The sequence below is a fragment of the Microtus ochrogaster genome, unplaced genomic scaffold, assembly GCF_000317375.1.
Source record: "Microtus ochrogaster isolate Prairie Vole_2 unplaced genomic scaffold, MicOch1.0 UNK1, whole genome shotgun sequence".
NCBI classification, from domain to species: Eukaryota; Metazoa; Chordata; class Mammalia; order Rodentia; family Cricetidae; genus Microtus; species Microtus ochrogaster.
The window spans coordinates 13,242,274-13,265,874 of record NW_004949099.1 but is presented as its reverse complement, the minus strand read 5'-3'; the positions used below and the strand labels follow the sequence as shown (position 1 = coordinate 13,265,874).

Here is a 23,601-nt window from a genome sequence, read left to right as displayed (position 1 = left end):
TTGGGTCACTTCTCCATCCTGTGGATGGGAGAGAAGAATGAAGCTGCAGGTAGGCCTGGACCATATGCCCACTCCTGGGTCTCCTGGGATGGAGCTGACTCCCTTGAAACTGTATAGATCAGACTAGAGGCAGTAGCCTTTAAGGTCTTCCCATTTCCCTTTTAAATATCTATGTTCCTATTAGGTAGCATACAGACGTTTTCTCACCCCCATTATCTTAAGGGGTGAGGCAATGCTGTGTCACACACTTATAATTCCATATTACACCCATTTCACGGACTGCTGTGTTCTGTACTGTAAGCATATTATATCGATAAGATTCTCTATTTGGATAAGCATGCTATCATTATGCATATATGTGTGGAGGTCAGACGATTACCTGATGGCGTTTGTTTTCTTCCTCCATCGAGTAGAATCTGGGGATCAAACTCAGGTTGCCCAGCTTGTTGGCAGCAAGTTCATCTCATTGGCCCAGTCTGCACTGGGCCAATGATGGTTGTTAATAGCTTCCTTAGGTGATAAACACTTGAAATAGAGCTAAGATAATGAAGAAACGGAGTCTTTTAAACTTAATTAATTGAAATATTAGTAGTGACATTTGACTAGTGTCTGCCATGTTGGATAACTAAGGTGTAGCTCAATGGCCAAATAGAGTTACTTGGCTTTTGGGACAAATGAAATATCTACAACCATGACTTAGATCTTGATGTCTTATGATGCTGGTATATAATACTCAGATGTAACTGTTCAATCATAATTTGTAGTTAAAATGAAAACATATCATTCCATTAAGTACAGACTTTTTTTTTATTTTTCGAGACAGGGTTTCTCCATAGCAGACTTTTTTTTTTCTTTTTTAAATATGTTCCCCAACCATGACAGAGTTCTTATTTGTCAGAGTTTGAGCATTGTACCTTTGTGGCTCTTTGTGATCCTGCCCTTGTTGGATGGTTTGAAACCATGGAAAGAGTGTTTAATTTAGGTGTCAGGAGTTTGGGGTTCTGGTCTCACTTCTGCTAACTACTATTTAGAAACGTGACCTTTTCCCCTGTTATCTTTCCTTCCTGGGCACCAGTTTCCTCATGTGGAAAATGAGGGGGTGAGGTTAAGACGATTTCTCAACCTGCTTGCTCGCAGCATCTTTGTGGTTGTGTGTCTTTTTCTTCATTCTTGTGGTCAGGATAGTAGTTGGAATTTCTCTGTGTAGTTGCTGAGAGCTAGTGTGGGGTTGGGAAAGAAAGGGAGAGATGCTTTGACTACAGGTGAACTATGGAATGGGGAAATATTTCCCATATTCCCATGAGGATCTGCAAGACTGCAGAGGACAGTCATAGTCTGCTTCCTGATTGCTGTGTGTGCGTGCATGTGTGCTTGTGTGTGTGTGTGTGTGTGTGTGTGTGTGTAGGTGAGAAGTTGTTGTCTGATCTCTTCCTCTACTGTTTTCCTCCTTATTTGTATTATTTTTACTCAGTATCAAGGATTGAACCTGGGATCTCTGACGTGATAGCTCTGTCACTCAGAGACAGCCTTAGCCTTGACCTTGAGACAAGGTCTCTCACTGAACCCAGAGTTCCCCATTTATGGATTCATCAAAGGTGGCTGGCCAGTAAACTTCAGCAACCTGTCCCGACCTCCACCTTTTTCTCCCTGCTCCCGGTACTATAGAGCGACTGTTCTATATATATGTTCCAGGGATTGGAACTTAGGTCCTCATGTTTACCAGGCACTGTTCTAATACAATAGAAATCGAGAAGAAAATTCAGAACACAAAGAAATGACAATTTCTCAAAGGTGTTATCTGTGGTCATCTGGTGTACTCTCCTGGGGTTTAAATCACTGCAGAGATTAAAAACGTAAGCAAGAGTTTTAGTAGAATTTAGTAGTATTTAGAGAAATAGGGAGTAACAGAAAGATCTGTATTCTGTAAGCTTGGGAACTTGATCCATTGGATAGTCATAATTAATACTGATTGGTTATTCTGAAAAAGGGAAATCCAGAGCTGATAAGACTGTTTCTGGTACCCAGGGGAGTTAGGGTTAATGGAAGCTATTTGGAGTGATTTCATTTGTAGACCTTGGACTTGGAAGGAAGAGATGAATCACAAACGAAGATCAAGAGGAAGGAAAGAACACTGGGCAGATTTGCAAGAGCAGGTAGGAGGATCTAGAGTGTTCCAAAGGACAGTGTGGTAGGATGTGTCAAACCAGTACAGAGGGAGCCGGGCATCAGCTGGGGCTGGAGAGAAGCAGGATGTTTATTTGGTGATCTCTTCCTGATCTTCAGAAGTGCCATGTGATGGGCCTGTTGCTCTTGTGTGCTGATGGGAGAGAGCTGAACGTACGGGGGTGGTCATGCTAAAGAACTTGCATTGTAAATAGCCACCCCTCTGCCCCGTTTCCGATCATTTAGAAAAAAAATTGCGTCTTGAAGCTGTATTTTTACTTTTTCACTGGCTATCTTTATGTATGGGAACAGTCATCTCTAGAGATTCATTTTCATTTCAAAAAAAATTCTAAAGGTGTTAATTGCATTTTTTGAAAAACCCTTATGTAATTATTTAAAATTATTCTACCGGCCCCATAAATCAGAACTTCCCCCATTATATGGCTGAGGAACATTTATGACCTGTTTAGACAGTTTTGATTTATAGGTTTAGGAAACAAGAATATAGAAACCATTGCCAGGTTTTAATTTGGAAATTTCTGTAGCCACATTTGTTTTTGCAGGAAGGAGAAACAGAAGGCTGAGAGGAGCAAGATGATTGGAGGGCTATGGTCCACACTAGTGGGACACAAGGAAGAGAGAGGCAGAACCCCTGCTCCAAAGTCCTGTGTGTCCCTGTGTGTCTGTCTTTGCATGCTTTCGTCCCTTGTAAGGCATGATTCACGGCGTTTGTTTCATGTAACCTCAGGCATGCAACTCTGCATGAGTCCTAAGAACTCAGTCCTAAGACTTAAAGGAAGTCAAACATAGACATGGGGGTGGGGTTGTGGCATGGATGAGGTAAGCTCCCTCACGTGTTTTAAGATACAGTTTAGGAATATGAGTATTTAAGTCTCAGAAGTGCTTGCCTTGTAAGGATTAGGACCTGCATCCTGTCCCTACACATTCCAGGCTTGAAATCCCTGTCTTGGAGAACCCTGAGGCTCATGCTCAGTCATTCAAGAGTCATCAGTGGCTCATCATCAGTGAGACTGTATAAAGAGAATGGTCTTCTTAAGGATGACCTCTGGAATGGCCCCTGGCTTCTATACACTGCGCGTATGCACGTACATTTAAAGCAAAAGTAAAGCAAGACACAAACCAACAGCTAGGCAGCCTGGAGTAAGGCCTTGATTCTCACCACTCAGGAGGCCAGAGGCAGGTGAATTGCTATGAATTCTAGGCTGACCTGTCCTACACAGTGAGACCCTGTCTCAAAGCAAACCAAGTTTATGAAGTGCAGTACAACCAGGCACTGTGATGCATACACAATGAGGTGACCTGTCTGAGTGCTTTCAGATTGGAACAGGCCATGCTTAGGGAAAATCCCTGACTTGACAATGCTCTTAATGGTCACTTAATAACAGTAGCACTCCAGTTTAAATCTGTGAAACACTGGGACAGGCAAATTTAGAAATGTGTTTGAGTGATCCAAAATACTGAGAGAAGATGGAGGAGACAGAAATTGTCTTATTGAAGGAGGAAGGTGAATACTTAATTTGGTGAGAAGAAGTCTCAGCAGGCTGAAGTTGTAGATCAGAATGAAAAAGATCTTTCATGGGAGTGAATGCAAACTCTGATCCAAGCCCTGAGTGACTAACTCCAAGGTAGCAAGCAGTTCAGTTCCTGTAGCAATTAGTCAGGGGATGATAGTCAAACCAGCAGGAGCCAATCAGGGCCTAGCAGGGGGTGGGGGCCCCTGCGGACCTTAGGCTGGCTAATAGAATAATGAGGGAACAATCCCCTGGCCTTCCTCTGAACTAGACAGAGGGCACATGGACCCCTGCCCTCCTTGCTGGCCACTCTAGCTATAAAGAAAGTCATGGGGAAACCCAGCTTACCAAGTACCTAATGAGAGGCACAATCAGGGCACTCCCGAGTCTTTGGCTCTGCAAGGGAAGATCAAGTTGCCTGCTGGCTGGGACTGTTCAGTGGCCTCGGGGCAGCGTGCACTGTGGCCTTCCTACAGATCTTCCCTGTTAACTTCCTTTGTCTTTAAATGGTGTACAATCCTTTTATTACTGCTATTGTAGAGAAGAGTCTCCTTGGATAATACAGTTCTCTTTTCACAATGTCCTGTTACTAGAAACACTTGATCAGTGTCTTCAAGCCTATGTTGTTGATCTCTCTCTCTCTCTCTCTCTCTCTCTCTCTCTCTCTCTCTCTCTCTCTCTCTCTCTGTGTGTGTGTGTACATGTGTATTTTATTTAATTTTTATGTTTTCAACAGGCTCAACATGGCTCAGCAGGTCTTGAACTCGTCATTCACCTCTCTCTACCTCCCAAGTACTGTTTGTGCTACTTTGCCCAGATGAATTCTTTCAGTTCGACTAAACTAGGAAGAACAATGGAAGCTGGTGGTATTTTAAAAACCCCAGGAATGCCTAGTATAGCTTGTTGGTCTCAGTCATTCAAGTGAACGTAGGGCTATGTACTCTATTCTTGGTTTTACCTGGACTATTTCTGTTAGTTATTTTGTTTTTAAAGTTTGAAAGAAGCTGGTCCTATACCCTGTGTGCATTTATAATTCTCTGCATTTGACATCATTCATTTATAAATTGTCATCAACAAGATTTTGCATAACATGGTGGTACTGGCCTGTTTCTCTTACATAAAGTGTTCCTCTTATATGCAGAAATGATATTTGGCAAGTACTTGGTTTCATTTTCCTTATAACTGATATAGGTCTTCTAGGTGGCAAAAGAAGGCAAAGTCACTAATTTAACTTTTTGATCTTATGGTTCAGAGAAAACATTTGCATGAGAAAATAATACATGTAAATGTATACACACACAAGTGTTGGATGTGATTGTGTACATCTTTTTTTGTTTGTTTTTGCTTTGTTTTTTCAAGACAGGGTTTCTCTATGTTAGCACTGGCTGTCCTGGAGCTCACACTGTAGAACAAGCTGGCCTCATATTCACAGAGATCCTCCTGCCTCTGCCTCCCAAGTGATGGAATTAAGGGTGTGAGCTACCACTGCCCAGCTGATGGCACATATGTTTAATTCTGGCACTTGGGAGGTAGATTGAAGTCATCCTGGTCTATGGGGAGAGTTCCAGGCCAGGCAGGGCTAACACAATGAGATCCTGTCTCAAAAAAAAGAAGATGAAAAGAAAAGAAGAGAAAAGAGAGAAAGCATTGTTTCATTTGTTTATTTTTGGTGTACACATTCATCTGAAGGTTGGCAAGGCCCTTCTGCAGGACATGCTGGGATTCTAGGGAGTCAGGGAGATGATCTTGTTTTTAGTTCCATGCCATGGGTTATTGTAAGGAGACAGCTTGTTGTTTCCCAACTACTCAGCCCTGAAATAATCACACATAAACTATATTTCTTAAGACACTGCTTGGCTTATTAGCTATAGCTTCTTATTTGCTAACTCTTATATCTTAATTTAACCCATCTCCATTAATCTGTGCATCACCACAAGGTTGTGGCCGATCAGCAAAGTTTTGGCACATCTGTCTCTGGCAGTGTCTCCATGGCTTCTCTTTGACTCTGCCTTCTTCCTCCCGGCATTCAGTTGAGTTTTCCCTGCCTTGTTCTGTTCTACCCTATTAGGCCAAGCCAGTTTTCTTTATTAATTAATGGTAAACACAGCATTCAGAGGGAACTCCTACATCAGTGGGTGGGAGGATAGGTAAGTCAGGGCCTCTTTTATTGGGTATGTTCATCTTTATGTTGGAAAAGATTTTGTTTTTACCCAATTGAGGGGTAATTTTTGATATTTAGACTTGGCTTCTTTCTCCTATTCTATAGTATTAGCTTCATTGTGTTAGATTGGTCTTTTGTTCCCTCTGCCCCAATACGTCCCTTAGTTTATTCGAAACAATTGAATGAAATCCATAGGAGCCTCCTGTGCAGGCAGAAGCCTCCCAAGAAGGTTTGCTAAAACTAGGCCCCGTGGGTCAGAGATTAGAGCCACGTTGCAGAATTTGAGAGAGATGTGAACGAATGGTCAGTGCTTTCCTAACTATGGTGATGTGTCGGGGCCCTGTTCTCTTCCATAGATTGTAGCCTACAGTGCTTGCTTTGAAAGTTGCTTCTACTTGGATAAGAGGTCTCTCCAAGCTTTTGTTGTATTTAATTGAATAGCAAACTATCTGGGTCCAATTTGGTACTACTTGAACTTGTTGGACATCAGAATATCTAACCCTCGAGCGTATTCTCATTCAGTTTATGTCAGTGGTTTCCATACCCTAAGTGGATGTCAAACTAGCCACCTAAAAGAATCCAGAAGTTCATCATAGATCCACTAAATCAAAATCTCTTTTCTGAAGCTCAGAGATCACAGCTTGAAAGCACATCAAGATGGCATAAAGAAGGTCAGACTACTGGCTTGGGAAGCAGTAGGTGTGTGATTGACCCAGCTGAGGTCAACACTAGGAGAGATGTTGGCAATAGAGAGATGTGATGGATGAAAGACTGGGACCAGGGAGAGACAGGAAATGGATAAAACTTGGATTTAGCAAATACAGTCAAAGTGAGAAGACAAGAAAAACTTTTCAGCATCCCAAGGATGCTGTTAGAGCATGGGTTTTAATTGGCCAGCCATGCGAGGTCACCACATTTGCCAGTGTTCGGGCTCCTGTCATCTACTGTGTTATGTTTGTGTGTACTGTTCCCATAGTCTGCATGCCTTCTTCGCCTGTCAGTGGAACTTGCTGTGCAGAGCAACATTCTTTTAATAATCAGTCTGACCTTCGTCTCATTTCAAAATGTCCTTCATCCCAGAGGTCCAGGTGAGAGCCTCTTTGCTAGGATTCTTGCATGTCAATTTGGTGTTAACTAGGAACATAACCATGGCCAAGAGGAGTCGTTCAAAGTCCCAGAGTCACTGACCAGTTTCCATTTTTCACTTCAGGAAGTATATTAGAAACTTTGAAAAGAATCTTAACTATAAACTTGTTAGGCTATTAAAACTTTGATGCTCTGGGGCTATGAGCTGAGCCCTTTCCATAACCAGTCTGGCTGGGACTCAGTGGAAGGTTGGAAAATGCGTTAAAGGTTCTGAAAAATTAGGTCTCTAGGGTTGGGGAGATTTGCCGCATTTTTTGAACAAGGATGAGTACATGAGTTTGGATCCACAAAACCCATGTAAATAGACAAGTTAGTGGGCATCTACCACCCCACTGCTACAAAGACAGAGAGAAGCCCTGCCTTCCCTGAAGTTTGTAGGTCAACTGTTGTCACAGACAAAACATCCCTAAGCCCCTGTCAAACAAGGTGAAAGGCAAGGACTGACTGCTGAGTTTGTCTTCTGACATAGATACATATGTTGTGGTACACACACACACATGTACTCACACATATAACGACACACAAACATACATCATGCACACAAACTCACAAGGTTTTTCAAAGTTCGGTCTCTCTCTCTCTTTTTTATCCATTTTTTTTTGACAATTCTTGCCATTTGGAAGAGAATAAACCTCCAAAGAAATGGCCTCAGTAGATCCTGGAGAATCTGGCTCTTCAGCAGACCATCACATTCCTTTGGCACATCCAGGAGATGCTCTGGCTGGTGAATGTTGCTCACCTAGTCAGCTGGGCATTCAAATGAGGTGGCCTTTTGCCCTCAGGGAGCTGTTTCCTATTCTAGTAACCTTAGATTTCAAGCACAAACCAACCAAATTGTCTTCTTTTATTGCATAAGGAGTTACTGCACAGGGGCATTTTGGAAGTAGTATATACCCTCCCCCACTTAGGAATATAAGAAGCCCCGAGGACTGAAATCATATTTTGGTTTGTGGAAATTCATTATGGTCAAGGAAGAAAGTTGTGTGTGATGCCAATGACAGCAGCGGGAAGAATTTCACTGTTGACAGAACCCCAAGTGGTGACCTGTTCCATGTTCTCTAAGCCCCTGGTAATTGAAGTTTGAGGAAACTGAGGCATAGGGAGATTGGACATTTACCAAAAGTATAGGCAGGCACCATGTAGGGCCATGGCCACTGGCTGGTGTCTGTCTAGCCATGCGTTGGAAGGAGGTGGGGAGCCAAGTCTCTCCCCCAATAGAAAGGAGTGGGAAGTGCACCCTAATCAAAGGAATGCATACGCCAGTTGTCTGAGCCCCTCAGTCTTCTTAATCCTTCATCCTGCGAGCCTTTTTGAGGACTGCCCCGGGACATTCGTCTAAAAAGCATAAAGGATACCACTTTAGGATTAATTTGTGCCCATCAGCTGATGATCTGTGGTCACATTTGTCTTCCAAGGGAATCAAACTGGATTGGCCTCTGTCCTCGGCTTACATCTAGCCCTAGGCTCATCTCTAGGGGAGTGTTATGGATCCTTAAGTCCCAAGTCTCCACTTGCTCATGATAAGATATTGGATAAGTTATTTAAAGTCTTGGAGCCTTTATCTATCTATCTATCTATCTGTTAAGTGGGTATACCAGTCTGTGCTTCATGCCTTTCTGCTGGTGAGGAGGAGTTACCGGAGATGCTATGGGCATCACACGCTTCCATGGTTACCTCTGATTTTATTTTCAGTCCTGTTGCCACGTACCACCTTTCATTTCCCTTTAATTTGCCAGATTCTTGGCCAAAGTCCCAGGACATAACCCCTATCTATGACCCTCAGTGACCTCTTTATAGGATTCCCATCACCTTTCTGTTTAGGACCGGCTATGGTCTTTTGTTGTTGCTTTTCTTGCCTCTTGCCTTTAAGTCTCCCGAGCTCCACAGATAGCGTAAAGGCTGCCCAGTGAGAAAGCTGGAGTTCTAGAGGTGGGAATGGTTAGGGAGTCCTGCCTCAGCTCTGTCATTCAAAATGACTGCACAGGAATCCCCTAGTGTCACCTGAATCAGAGGGCCTGTAGACATATGTCTGCACACTGGCACACTAACACCTGTGCAAAAGAATGTTGCAATGTCTACCCACTGTGAGGCAGATAATTGCTTCTAATGTGGATGAAGAAATGTAAAATGTACTTTATGATTCAGCGGTAAGCAATACCTTCTGTGGCGTTCTGACCCACATCTCTCTTGCTGTAACTCCAAATCACCATCTCCAGGGGGCAGTGGGGACAGACAAAGCCCTGTTTCGTGGGATGTCATGGCAGGGCATGGCACCATTGGAAGGCTGGCCCTGGTGAGGCATTGCAGCTGCTGAGGTTGAGCTTTGAGACCCTGTCCACCAAGAGGTCAGGTTTAACCTGTGGTGGAGAAGGGTAGAAGCAAGATACCGAAGTTGGAGGGTAAACTGTGGTGAATGCTGGCGGATGATGGTGAATGCTGACTGATGCTGGAGGGTGTCAGCGCACAGTTAACCACAGTGCCCTTCAGTCCCAGAGGTCTGGCCTGTTGGGTTGTGACATTACATAGATGTGCCCTGACCCATCTCAAAAACTGGACATCAGGGAATTTAATTAAGATCAATTAGACATCCCTCCTATTGTTCAGACACAATGCCTTATTTGTTTGAAAAGAGGGAAGTTCTATATGACCTGAAAGCTTCCTGCTTCATCTGCTCTTTTTCCTCATGAAGAATGAAATGCCATTTGCAATAATACAAAGAATCCATAATCGGCCTGCAGCAGGACTGCATACTTTCGGTGTGTGTGTTTTCTCCAGAGCTCTTTGATTCAGAAGGGACCTGGTGGCTCAGCGAAGGTTGTTTCCCAAGTTTCCCCTGCAGTCCAGCCTTAGGGGAGGCTTTGAGCCTGTCATTTCCAACATCCTCCTGATGCATGACACCGGCCCTTCACCTATTTCCGGGATGACACAGAAGCAGTGAATGGCTTGGGAAGGAAATTCAGAAATGATTTTGGTGGGAGGAGGCTTCAGGCAATGGACCCAGACCAAGCCAGGTGGTTAAGGAAGAGAGGGGAAAAGTTACATGCCCAAAGATTGCCACTGCGTTTGGAAATTAGGGCATCTCGTGTCTACATCTGCCACCCTGTCTCTGCAGAAGCCATCATGTCGTCAAGCATGTGGATGACGGTGCCTTCGTCCATGCAACACAGCTGCGGGTATTTCTTCCCTTGTGCCCTCCACCCTCTCACCCCTGCATCTTTTCTTGTTGGCTTTTGTCTGTTTCTGTGAGCGGGCCTTGTTACTTACCCAGGTTTGCCTCAAACCCATGCTCCTCTTGACTCAGCCTCCCTATTCATGGGACTTCAAGTGTGTCCTACCACGCCCAGATAATAGGATTTATTTTTCAGATGACAATTCCGGTCAAGGCTGCACACAAGTGTATTTATGGTTCTTGCTCTTTGCCTTCCTTACTGGTGACTTGGTGATTCCCAAACTCTAAAACACATGCTACCGTTTGCTGTTGTTGTTTGATTTGTTTTGAGACAGGGGCCGTACTACCCAGCTAGCTTTAAATTTGCCATGTGTTAGAGGGTGGCCATGAACTGTTCACTTTCTATCCCAGTGCTAGGATTAGAGGTATGCGCTCCACTATATCTACCATCTGTTTCTGTAACATGGAGTGTGTGTGTGTGTGTGTGTGTGTATGTGTGTGTGTATTCTTACATGTATGTTTGTGTTCGATATGGGTACCTGGTACCCAAGGAAGTCAAGACAGAGTGTCAGGTCCCCTGGAACTGGGGTCACATATGATTGTGAGAAGTCACATGGGTACTGGAAACTAAATCCAGATCCTCTGCCAGAGGAACCAGTCCTCTTAACCGCTGAGCCATCTCTCTGCCCCTCTTTGTGTCCTTACACTGTGCTCTGGTTGGTTTACATAGGACTATACCTACAGATTAAGGTCAGTTGGGCCCTCTTCCATCCATCTATCTCTGCGTCTGCGGGGAAATATGTAGACCCTAAGAAGGGATATGATTTACGCCCAGCTACAGTATTCACTCGTGACCATGTCAGGAATGAGATCCAGACCCCCCGAGGCCCACCTTGGATGAGAACTGCTCTGCCCGCCTCTTCCTGTGCCTGTTGGATGTACTCTAACCTGGAGCTGTCTGGAAACTTCATGAGCCTTCAAAGACTGGCCTGGGGAGTCGGAGGCTCCCTGTGAGGATGCACCGCTTAGGTTCCCTTCCCATGCTCCTGTTCCTGTGGACACCTTCTCCCTCTAGCCTCTGCTTCCTTCTTCCACTCCCAGTTAGAACAGGCCTCCTAACTTTTCTCTCTAAACGCAGATACACTCTTGCACTTTGCTATGGCTACTCTTAAAGGTAGAGGGTTAAGTGTCTGTGTGTGTGAGATCGCTGACTATTAAGGAAAGAAAAGTGAGCTGTCCAAAGCTTCTGGGCTACAGAAACCGTTTTCCATGTAGTGGTTTCTTTGCCACACTCTGTGGAAGGCAATTATCTTTGGAGGGGATTCCACGGCCCTGTGTGGGCTTCCCTGGTGTAAGGTTTATTGTCAGCCGGATTGGGTGCTGTTTCTAAGAGCATTCGCTTGGCATCGAATGCGCTGTCAGGGGTGCGACTTTCTGAATGCTTCTGAGGTTGCAACACTAAGGTTCATTTTCCCATCCTGAGATGTATTTTTGAGATGCTATGCAGGGATTTGTGCAAGCCTCATGCTTCCCATTGACACCGACAGGGGTTGCACTTCTAAATCCCAGCACTCCACTGTGGAAATTTACCCTCTAAAAGCCAGAGTTTTCCTGCAGCCCCAAGGCTGGCCTCCAAGTACTGGGTAGCTGGATGGGGCCTGAAGCGCAGTATCCCTTTCTTTGGGGGGGGGGTTGTCTTTCTAGCTAATGATTCAAAAGTTAAAATGTTTTTTTCACTTGTGGGACAGGCACGAGAGAGCCCTCCTCCTTTTATGGATCTTCTTTCTGAATGCCAGAAGAAAACTTGAACTTGACTCAGCTGAAATACTAAATCATGAAACCTTAGAGACTATTGAAATGGGAACAGTGGCCCATTACTGCTAAGAAGGTGTTTTATTGAAAATGCGCTGACATATTCTCCCTGGAGAGTGTGCAAGAGAAGGCAGGATGCCCGGCAGTCATGCAGGTTGCTCTCCTAGGCAAGCTAAAACATAGAGTTTGCACTGCTGAGCCCTGAGCCCTGAGCCAGCAGGCAGTAGAATAGCTGAATGTTGGTTTGCCCATTAAAAAGTACCATATTTCCCCCTGCTTACCCATGCCCTCTGCTTTGCTTCAGTCTCTTAATGTGCGCGTGTTAGTTCATAGATCCTTACACGCCTTCCCTCTGTCTGGCTCTTAGAATAAGTTGAGATAGATGAAATTTCCTAACCCTGGCAGGCTTACCAGCAGAGGGCAGGCGTAAAGAAGGTTTTGACACGAGGGTGTGTCAACCCAGGGTCAGAGGAGGGTGGCGTGGCATAGGAGGAGGATCTGTGAGCTTTGTTTCCAGGGCAAGATGGGACATGCTCCCCTGCCTCTTAGCCCGCCTGTAGCAGGCTCACACCACAGGCCTTCTGAAAAGCTGACTCCACTAACGGTGGTCAGTGGCTTCATCTGATATCAGCGAGTTTCTACATAATTAAGCGTTAAAAAAAAATTAAAAAGGAATTTCATTCCCCCCAAGAGCCCTCTTATTATTCCTCTTCAGTGCCCTCTCCCTGGTAAGCTTCCTGCCCAGGGTTAACATGTGGGGGAGCCATAGATGCTGTCACTCTTGGGAGGGGACATGAAGAGTGTCATTTGGTGGTGGTCCTGACCGCCCCCCCCCATGGGGGAATTCTCTCCTGCCCTAAGACATGCACAGTTTTGAGAATTTAACACACATCCATGTAATCTGTTGCAACCCCGTAGCTGAAGCAGCACACTAATAAATGTCATATCATGTTAAAGCAAGGGATTATAGTTTTATCATAAACAAGAGAGGGTAATTTATTAGTCAATTGGATGCAGGGTCCGAGGGGTTGGATGAATTTATTTACTTTGATGCTTAGGAATGTCTTCACATTTATCGTGAAGGAGATGTTTTTTTTTTTCCTTCTCTTTCTTTCTTTCCTTCTTGTTGAGACAGGGTCTCAGTGAAGAATTTTAAAACATCTTCTCTTCTAAATGTTTTTGCATAGCTCACGTACCCCTTATAAGTCCCTTAAATGTTGCTAAGTCCTACTGTGTATGCATATCAATTACCCAGGGACGCCGACATTATAGAATGTTGCATTTGGTGAAGATGTGAATGGTAATTTGGAGACTGTCATAAAGAGAAACTTGAACTCCTGTGCTGCGGAGGCTTTTCCCTTGGCCAAACTAACAGGCACAGATGAAAAACAACATAATTAGTCTTATTGTCAACGTAGACATAACAGCGACATAAACAGTATTGATAGGCAGCTAACTGCTCCAGCTCCCTGCAGATGGATGATGTATTAATTTATATTTTTAAGTAAAAGCACTGCTTAAATCAAGACAGAAACGAGCCTCCTTAGAGACAAATGCCCAAATCTCAGGAATGGGGCATGGCTGTTGCAATTTAGAAACTCTAATTGGCTGGCCCCGCTGGTGGTCTTTGGAGACTGCTGCCTGGAGTTTGTTCTGAGGAAGCAGGTCTCCCTGGCAGTCCATCAGACGTGCGGCTGGATGGAGAAGGACCTAAAATTTCTATGCCCTGGCCTCAGAAAAAGAATCACTTGCTAGATTTTTTTTTTTTTATTATTTTGTCATTCTATTCTGGGTACTCTACTAAATTAATGAAAAAGTGGCGGCGGTGGGTGGGGGGGAGTGTTAATGTTTGGAAGAAGACCATGAGCTTGCATTAGATTTTGGCCTCTCAGACACACAGTTCATTTTTGGACCCATCAATGCGTCCTTCCTCTGACTGTATGCAAGCCGCTCTGGCCAAGCAGATGCTGAGAAGTACGCGGGCCAGAGTCCCGTGACCGTGTCTACGTCTCTGCCGTGGCACCATTTATCACCATGTCGAATAATGTCGTGAGGGGATGTTCCTTCTGTCTCTTCCTTCAACATGTCCTGTCTCCGTTCCCAGCTCAGAACGGGGCAGTAAGACCTTTCACTTTCCTCCGTGTTCAAGGCTGAGGCTCTGCAAAACCAAATAGAACGCCCCACTCCAGTCCCTGGTGTATTATTTGGTGGTTAGAGTTTGGTATGGGATCACAGTAATCTGGTCTTAAGTTCACAGCCAGTGTACAATGGACTCATTTAGCAACTGACAGGTTTCTTAATATGTGGTGTTTGAACAAGACTGTGTCTGTTGTGGGTGTTAGGATGTGGGCATCAAAAATATTTTTAAGTACAGTATTTATCGTTTCCTTCGCTCTTCCTTAAACATGAGCCTCCCCCACCCCTACCTCTGGTATCCTGTCTGTGTAACCAGGCTCCCCTCCCCCCAGTGTCTGTTTTGCCTTATAGACTCATGGTTTGACTCATGGGGAAACAAAAACCACTTTGCCTTTCTGGTTTGTTGTTTGTTTGTTTTTGTTTTTCTGTTTTGAGACAAATTGTCATGGAGCCCGAGCTGGCCTGGAACTTGTTACGCAGTTGAGAATAACCATGAACTCTTGGCCCTACCTCCCAAGTGTTGGTATTACAGACATGTTGACCACCAAGCCTTGGCTCTCAGTTTATATTACTGAGTCTCAGTTTTTCCCTCTGAAAAATGGGATGGCAATTTCCATTCAAGTTACAGCTGCATCAGCTTCTGGGTTGAGTAACCAAGCTAACGCCCCCACAATAAACCTAATTGTTTTCCTTCCTGTTTTTTCTTTCTTTTTTCTTTTTTTCTTCTTCTTTGCCTTTTTTTTGCCTTAGCTTTTCCCAAACAACTTTGTGTTGAAGGTGATGAAAAATGGCAGGAATTATGACTGCTCTGTCGCTGGGAGGTTCAATATTTATATACTTTCCTCAAGGCATGGAATGTAGCAACTCTCCCTGAATGCCAGCCAAAAACCTCATGAGGCCAGCCTAGGATTCCCAAGATTAACCAAACTATCCCAGACTCCTACAAAGAAACACAGGTTTCTCACTGGTGGGGCGATTCCTTACCCACAACTAGCCTGAGTCACTGTATCATGTATCTGTTTGGAGAGGGTGGCCTGGGCTCCAGGTGGCCTCTCTCTGGGCTGGTTGCTCAGCCATTTCCCTCCGCCTGGTCTCCTATCCTCTTATCCAAACCATGAACCCTTCACACACAACTTCCCCAAGGGGCCTTACCAGGCCTCACGGTGCTCCCTCCTGCTCCACAGTCCCATGGTGCTCCCAGCCACCACCGTGCAATTTAGCAGCTGAGTTCCCATTGGCATTGCGTCACTCCATAATTATTTCGTGTAAGGCTGTCCTCCACAGCTGGGTCCTGTGCGTCTGTAATGTTGTTGTTTGCCTGTTTGTTTACTGTTTGTTTTGGAGCTCTTAGTGACTATTAACTGATAGGCACTGACCTGCATGGAGGTAGCCCTACTTGTCAAAGCAGGCATGAGTTTTCTGGATGCTCCTGCAGATCTCAGGCTGGAGGGAACATGCCGTTCATTTCCAGCTCACCCCAGCTCTGTTCACACTTGTTCACTCTCAAATTCATTTTTTTTAAAAAAAAATATATCACTGTATGTTTCAAAATGGCTGTTTCTACTTTCTGAGGGGGTGTTGGTTTGAGGAAAACTTCCTCTATTTTCATTTCCTGCTTTGGGGCTCCTGCCTGCCCTTCTGGAAGAAGCAACCTATTTCTTTAAAACTCAGATTTCTACTGATTGAGGGGTTAGGGCATTCTGTCAGATTCAAGACCCTTCTCTCACCCCTCTCCCCAAAGCCGCCCTGGGGTTCTTCATTGAATATTCATGAAAGGGTTGGGCGACATATCTGTGACCTGGAAGAAAAACAAAGGCCATTAATAAATTTGTTATCTGACATAAAACACTTCAGTGTGGAGAGTGGTGTCCACTAAACCCATTTAACAACTGAGGAGATGTGGAAGGTGAGGGGTGGGAGGCTCTCACATTTTCCAACCAGATCCCCTGGCTGGGGGAACGTCTAGCCCTGCTGACCTCACTGAAGTCCAGGTGTTTTCTTGATTAGAAATTTTACTAGTATGCTTACTTTCTGGTTCATAACAACCTGTGTTTAATACACCTCAAATTGGAAAATACTTTCAAGTAAGAGCCCTGGAAATTTACTAGGTTAAACGGTGTTACTTAAAAAAAAAAAAAATTCATATTGAAGAGAAGTGAGTAATCATTGATATCACTGTTGTTTCCTTGTTAAAGAAAATAATAAAAAATGTTTTGGTTAGTTTTGTTGTTTGTTGTTGTTTTTGTCTTTTAAAGTAACTAACTACACAAACCAGAAAGTTCTCTAAGTTTGCAAATGGAAAAATCGAGACTTGATTTCTGAGACTGCTCATACTAGGCTAACCTGCCACTTAAATCATGCCACTTGCGCCAACAAAGTTTAGCATTATTGGTGACTTTAAAGAAAAGAAAAAAAGCAACACTGCTCTTCGCTCGCCGCATCTGAGCAGTGAGTGTTTCTACCCGAGGTCATTTCAAAGTGCCTGTTGAGAGGCGCTTTTGTTGTGGCTGATGTTGCATAAATAAGAAAGGAATTTCAAGAATTATTTCTTAGCAAACGTGTGGCAGCTGTCGTTCTAGAGGGGAAGTAGCGAGGAGGCACGTTGGGTTGCGGATTATTTGGAGCCCCATGTAGGGTTTTTTCCCTGCGTGCACGGGCACACTTTGTGAAGCGGCCTCTGGATCGGCAAGGGTGGCTGGGAGACTAAGGCTGGGCCCCACCACCGACGTGAAGCGAAACTTCTCCACCGAAGCGGGTTTTCGAGGAAAGGCGCAGCCGGGCGCCCCGCAAGCCTGCCCCTGGGCCGCTTCGGTAGCTCGGAGCAGCCGGGGCTGTGGGCTTGCTTGGAGGAGGTCGCATGGGTGGCCCTCCTGCTCAGCGTCCCCGAAGGTTAGGACAACTCTTTGTCAGTTTCAAAGAGGGAAACAAACAAGCCCTTTCCCCAAAGCTGGCCGGGCAGCGGGGGCCCAGGGCGCAGAGAGAGGGAGAGAGGGAGAGAGGGGAGAGAGAGAGGGAGAGAGGGGTGGGGAGAGAGGAGATGCGCGCCCCGGCGCGGAGCCCGGGTCCGGCCCAGACGTCAGCCCGAGGGGGGTCACCGGGTTAACAGCAATTAAAGAGGAGTTGCTGGGGAGACAAAAGGCGGGCGGCGGGGCCGAGCGTCGGTTTCACCTGCCGCGCGCGGAGGGGGCCGGGGCGCGGGGCGCGGGCGGAGCCCATTGTGTGGGGCGCAGCGGCGGCGCGGGGTGTTTAGAGGCGGGTTGTGATTGGTGGAGCAAGGCGGGGCGGGTGGGCGCGGCGCGGCACGGCAGCCCGCGAGCCCGAGCGCCCCTTGCGCGTGCAGTCCGCCTGCACCGAGGCCGCCGGACCCAGCCCGGCCCCGCGCGGGCGCCCCGAGCCGGCTGCGCGCGCCTGGCGGCTACATGGAGAGTGTCAGGTTGGTCCCGGTCCTCCTCCGTCTTTGCCCCGCTTCGCTTCCTCCTCCTTGTCCTCCTCCTCCTCTCCCCCAACCCACCCCATCATCCCGGGCTGTGCGCTGCCAGCTTCCCAGGGTTCCGGGGGACCTCGCCAGGGAAGGCAGGGGCGTCCCGCAGCCTTCAACTTGACTCTCAGGCTCGGCAGCCCCAGCTCGGGCGCTGTTGATCAACTTGGAGCGGAGTTGCGCTCTGGAAGTGGAGGCGGAGAGGAACAGAAGGGTGGGAAGTCAGGCCTGTGGGTCCTGGACACAGATCTCCCTCGCTGTCTGTTAAGCTGTCTTGTCTCTTTTTAAAAATTGTTCCTGGGTGAAGTGGAGTTGGGAGTTGGAGGAAGTCCTGCGTGTATTTCTCTCTTTCCCTCTGCCTCTTTCCCCGGTGTTGGCGATTCATTTACCGCTGGTGTGGCCTTCGCGCAGCCACTTTGGTAAAGCCCTTTTGGCTATCCCTCGGTGCCATCCCTCCACACCATTCGGGGGGCATCCATCTGGGGTATGTGATTAATGTCACTCTCAGAGCGTGTGAAATAGAAAACCCTTCCGTCTCAGTGGAACCAGTGTGGCTGTTTCTTTGGCTTCTGGTAGTTTGTTTCTGTCTGTCCGGGCGTCTGTCTTTGCAGCTTAGCTGTTGATTTACAAGGAGTTCGCACCCACTGTAAGGAGGGAGGGAAAGGAAGGAGAGAGCCCAGCATCTCAGCAGGCAGGCATGCTGTGCCCTGCACTCCGGCAGGTTGGAGATTCGCATCCACTCTGGCTTTCCTTGGCCACGTTCATAAAACAGTGAGCAAGGTTTGGGTTGGAAGGGCCGGAGGCTGAAGGCTTGTCATGTGAACTCCGTCCGAACTGGCCTTCAGTGTAGCTAACTAAACTCTTCGAACTGCATGGGACTTTTTCTTTCCCCTCTCAAGAATGGTGATGGGAAGCTGAGGACCTTTAGGAAAAGGATGGTAGTTTCAGAACACATGTAATCTCTTCCTCCCTGGGGTTAACTCCTTCAAGGCCTTCCGGTTGCAACTGAAATGTCTGATAATTGTTACATGCTCGTCCACACAGACCAAATGTTCTAATCAAGCCCATTTAAAAATGCAAATCACCTCATTTCCATAGATTCCAACATTCTGAAAGTGACACATTTGGGGGAAAAATAAGGCTGATAACAGGAAACGTGAATCATACTATCAGTGACTAATCTGCCTAAGGGGGGGAAAAACCTTACATGTATTTTATCATTAGGAAGTTAGGGTAAAAAGCTGATTTCATTTTTTTATTTTCAGTTAAAGATGCAAGTGACTTCTTTATTTCCGAGGCGACCCTTTTTGCTCTGTGTATTTGTTTGTGAAATAATTTCCATGAAGACGTACATATGCATATGTATGTGTATATATGCATATGTGTGTTATATATACACGTACATACATATGCAGTTAAAGAAGGTGTATGTGGTAAAGTGTTACAAACTCCTGTCAGTGTCAAAGAGAGCTCAAACATAATCAGGTTAAGAATCTACTTCAGGATTTATTTGATGTATTGCTGTTATTGCGGCTTAAAAGAATAGCAGACTATCTTGGATGTTTCAGATTCAGCGCTCAGTAAAACAAATCAAGGCGAGGAATTTTGCAGCATGGGGGGGAGTCTATTTTATGTGGTTCTTTGTAGCTGCCTGACACATTTCGATGAAAAGTGTGTAAAAATGAAACCAAAATACAGACTGCCTGCCCAGACACTGGCTGCCAGAGTCACTGGGATGTGGTAGAACTCTGTGGCTGACACTTGATAATCGAAGTTGATTTATTGTTCATTAGTACTGCATTAGCCCTTTCAGGCAAGACAGTTATTTGTCTAGTGGCCGTGAGGAGTGAGACGGCAAGCACCTGTCACTTCGAAGGCATGATGACATAAGCAAGCAGATATCAAAATGATGCAAATTAAAATGCATTTGACTAGGTAAAATACCACCGAGCCACAGTTTTTTTTTTTCCTTCAAGACAAATTAGCACAGGTCAATTCTAGTGTAGAAGAGATAAAAATGAATCAAACATCCTTGTTTTCCAACCGTAAGGACTCTACAGAAAGAATGCTAGGAGTGGACTTTGTATTTGCCAGTTTGCCTGAAGAACTACCTTTCCTCCCAAATCTGCAGCTTGTCTAACAGAAAGTTGGCCGTTTAGAGAAAGGAGAAACACAGCCTTTCAGTGATTTAATCCCAAGTAATTGAAAGAGAAGGTAGGCTTTTGTGTTGTGTTTTTTAATAAACATATTTCATCAGATAAAACTTTTGAGTTTGGGTTGCTTATATGAAAATTGATGACATCATAGCTAAGCTATGATAATGTCGGATAATAATGTCAGCTGCATTTTCTGCAGTGTGTCTCACTCTCGTTTTCTCCCCCCCCCCCTTCCCTGGAAGGGAGTGATCTCATGGCAGACAATAGAAAACAACTTAAGTGTCAAAAGAAAATAAAATTAGTGAACTTTTGTCTGCAGCCATAGAAACGTGGGTTAACTCATATAATTTTTTTTCAGGGATGGAATGGCAACCTTGTGCATGAAGCTATATAAAGTATTGTCTTCTCTGAATTTTCATTTGACAGGGATTTTAGAGGCTGCGATCTTAATTAAATCTCCACCAGCTAGAGCAGTGCATCTAAAGGCATGCAGTGTTGCGTAACCTTGCTCAGTTGGTAAACTGTGATGACTTACAGTTTACTTACGATAGGAGTGGTGGATTTGGAAAAAAAAAAATCTTTCTTTTTTTTTTTTTTTTTTGTTTGCAGTTAAATGTACCTTAAAAACAAACCTTCTCCATCGCAGCCTTGTATTTGTACATTGTCAGGGGCTGTCACTTGAAAGATAAACTCCTTTATGACACTGACCAGTTCTGCAACTTTTCAGCCAGCCTCCACACAATGGCAAGAGACAGGGACATTAAAACCTAGATGAATTAAAAGCAATCGAAGTCCAGCTTTGTCGTGACTAGCGTGGCGGGAGTGGCGTTTGAATTACTGGGTTTCTGTGACGATCAGGAGAGAATGTGGTGGCCAGATTCGCAGCTCTTACTAACATTTGACTACAGTTTGTATTGGCAGAGAGGAAGCGTGGAGAAATTCATTTTATTATGTGGTCTCGTTGTGGACGGACATCACTAAAGGGGAACCTTAGAACGACGCTTTGAGTAACTGGGGAAACAGTAATCAGTGACGAGCCCCTTGAGGTAGTTCCTTGTGATTTACAGTCAAGGAAAAAACCTTAGCAACAGTTGACCAGAAAAGGTTAGAGTGACTGAACACATACATTGTGTCTCTCTGTGTGTAGCATGTGAAGCTCTGCGGTCAGTAACAAGGAGTTGCAGTCACCAAACAGCCTTCTTTGCTGGCTTGGTCTTTATAATTTCTAGTGCTTGCAAACACTCATTTATTTACCTTTAGTGTCCTTAAAACAGATGCTTTTAACTGCTGTATCTTTTTGGTTCAGTATATGTCTTGGTAGAAGCTGCCTGTACATACGAGTCATTCTGCACGTGTCATTGTCCTAAGATTTTGTAGAAGGCTCGCACTTGGGTTGCTGTTGAGATGTCGAGCTGTGCCTCTAGTTTAGATTTGGGACAAGGAGTCTAGCTCAGTGCTTAACTGTAGTGTTATAACTGAGGGAAGTCTTCACCCTGTAAGCTAAAACTGTTGTTTGGTGCAAGTTTTTTGTTTTTTGTTTTTGTTTTTGTTTTTTTTTGGGTGGGTGGGGGCCGGCGTGGTATTCCTTGAAAACTGTTTTGAGTATTTCAGAGTGCCTGTCTTGTGCATTCAGTTGTGGGGACAACTGCCTTTGATTTAACCCAGACAACCCAGGTCCTCCATTGCTAAACATCTGTCTGTACGTTGTAGGGTCTTGACTCACTGGGAAGGGCTAACCTGGGCATCCCCATTCAGATGACAGAAAGGGATACCCTTTTCTGCGTCCTTCCAACCTGGCAGTTGTTTGGGGAGGAAATTAATTTAGAGTGGGAAAAAAAAATGAGTATCAAGCCTGTGCGTTAGGCCTCATACTCACATCGGGTTAAAGCAACTAATCAATGAAAGTGCGGGCTAAGTGTGCCGGTGAGCTTCTTAGAATACCTCGGCATCATGGTTTAATTCTTAAGCTTTATCTCGCCCTTAAATCTGAAACATCATTGTTCAAATAACTGAGAACAAGGTAAATCAACAACATCAAAAAGGTCAGCTTCTGTGATTTCTCAAGGGCTTGTTATTTTGTACTTGCCAATTCTATTTGATGTCTTGACAAAACAAGATGACACAGGGGAGAATACATTAAAATTTGATTTTTTTTTTTCATCTAACCTGTTACGGTCGTGGCAGCTTAATTTCTTTCTTTTTTCTCATTTTTTTTTCTTTTTCTTTCTTTCTTTCTTGTCCCTGAAGATGGCTTTTTGTTGGGTCACTCTTAATTGTCACATTTCTTCACGAGGCAGGTCCTCACAGGTCCCTCATTTGCGTTGATTTTTACAAGGCACTTTTTAAAAACATATTTTGACCTTTCACATGTAGGGAGCTTTCGGTTGGGTTTTTATCCGTATTAGAAATACATCAATGAATGGAGAAATTGTCAAAGCAGCAACTGATGTTTTTTTTTTTTCTCATGAGAATCTCATTTGCACCCCTTGGCTCAACTGTGATGTATCAGGTGAATGTGCTAGTGTTAACGTGTGAGAAACTGAATAAGTAATTCTTGAACAGGTAAAAGGAAAATGGTAGCGCCTTGGTAAATCCATGGTCAACCTCGGAGTAATCTAATTTGGGCCAGCCTGTATATTTGAATTCACTTACAGTGCTCCCTAATAATATGGGGGAAATATTTACATGTCTTTATTCTGAAATTTTCTGGGTTAGTTATCTTAAAGTAAGGAGAATTATCAACTTAATTCTTAATTTTGAAAAAAAAATCTTTTTTTAGAGGGAAGGTAAACATTTAATTTTTTTTCCCCCATGTAATAGTAACCATTGAGCTAAAACTATCTTCAGATTTTTCTTGCTTGCTTCATGGTGCATGTGTCTGAACTGGGTTGATGCAGTTTCTGCTTCTGCCATTGTTTGTAAAAATGTTTCAGTTCAAGAGAACTTACTTAACCAGTCTGTTCCCTGTCCTGGGAGTCAAAGGTTGGTGGGTCAGATATTTTCTAAGGAACTCTCTGGACTAGTCTTTCCATCTCCTGCTCTCAGCACTTAAAAATGATTTTGTTGCTTCTGTTAATTTGAAATGTCAGAATATTTTACCCACACTAAGCAGTTTTCCAGCCACCTACAGAAAAGTGAGATCGAGGAAGGAAAGAGAAGGCATTTTCTTCGATTTAAATAATAGTAACAAATTAATAATAATAATAATAATAATAATAATAATAATAATAATAATAAATAATAGTGGTTTGGAAGTTGAAGAGATAAGTTCTTAGCAAGTGATTATTTTCATGTGCAGCTCCTATTGTTTCCTGTATTTGACAATTGCTAATGGAAGAAGCGATTTAATTTATGTAAACTTTACATTTTTATGCAAATGAAGCTGATATTTATAAGAACTAAAACAATTAGGTTGGCGCTTAGAGGCTTAACCTTGGCTGCCTGGGAAATGGTGGAGACTCACAGGGCGGCCTCCACTCCCTGCCTGTAGACAAATGTGAATTTTACCATTTGTTTTTAATGTAAAGACAATAAGAACTCAGTTTTGCAGGAGATGGCTTCTTGGGGTTGGTAACCGGAAATAACTCCTGACTGGCAGGCAAGTATTGGCCTTAACAATTCTTTATGAAAGAAAGATAGCCTCTCTTTGATAGAATGTAATAAACAAAACGATAAAAAATGAAATGCTAATTGCATTTTAAAGAGGCCTCTTTTTTTAGCTAAAATTTTAATAGGTGGTTGTATTGTTACTGAGAGAACAGTTATGCTGATGAGTGACTACTTAGATGATTTTGCATTAATATAATAACCATTACCTGCCTTAATGCTTTGTACAGTATTGTGGCAAA

General features: G+C 44.4%; 1 protein-coding gene across 7 annotated transcripts in view; it reads left to right on the top strand.

Moving 5' to 3' along the window:
• Foxp1 (forkhead box P1) overlaps positions 1 to 23,601 on the top strand; it is a 396,466-nt gene that overhangs the window by 276,242 nt on the left and 96,623 nt on the right. The window contains exon 1 of one of the 7 annotated variants that reach the window (XM_026788257.1): positions 17,460 to 17,552. The exons of the other annotated variants lie outside the window; for them this stretch is intronic. The gene's annotated coding sequence lies outside the window, so the exon portion shown is untranslated. Of the gene's footprint in view, positions 1 to 17,459; positions 17,553 to 23,601 lie in introns of those variants that run through there. 7 annotated transcript variants of the gene reach the window in all.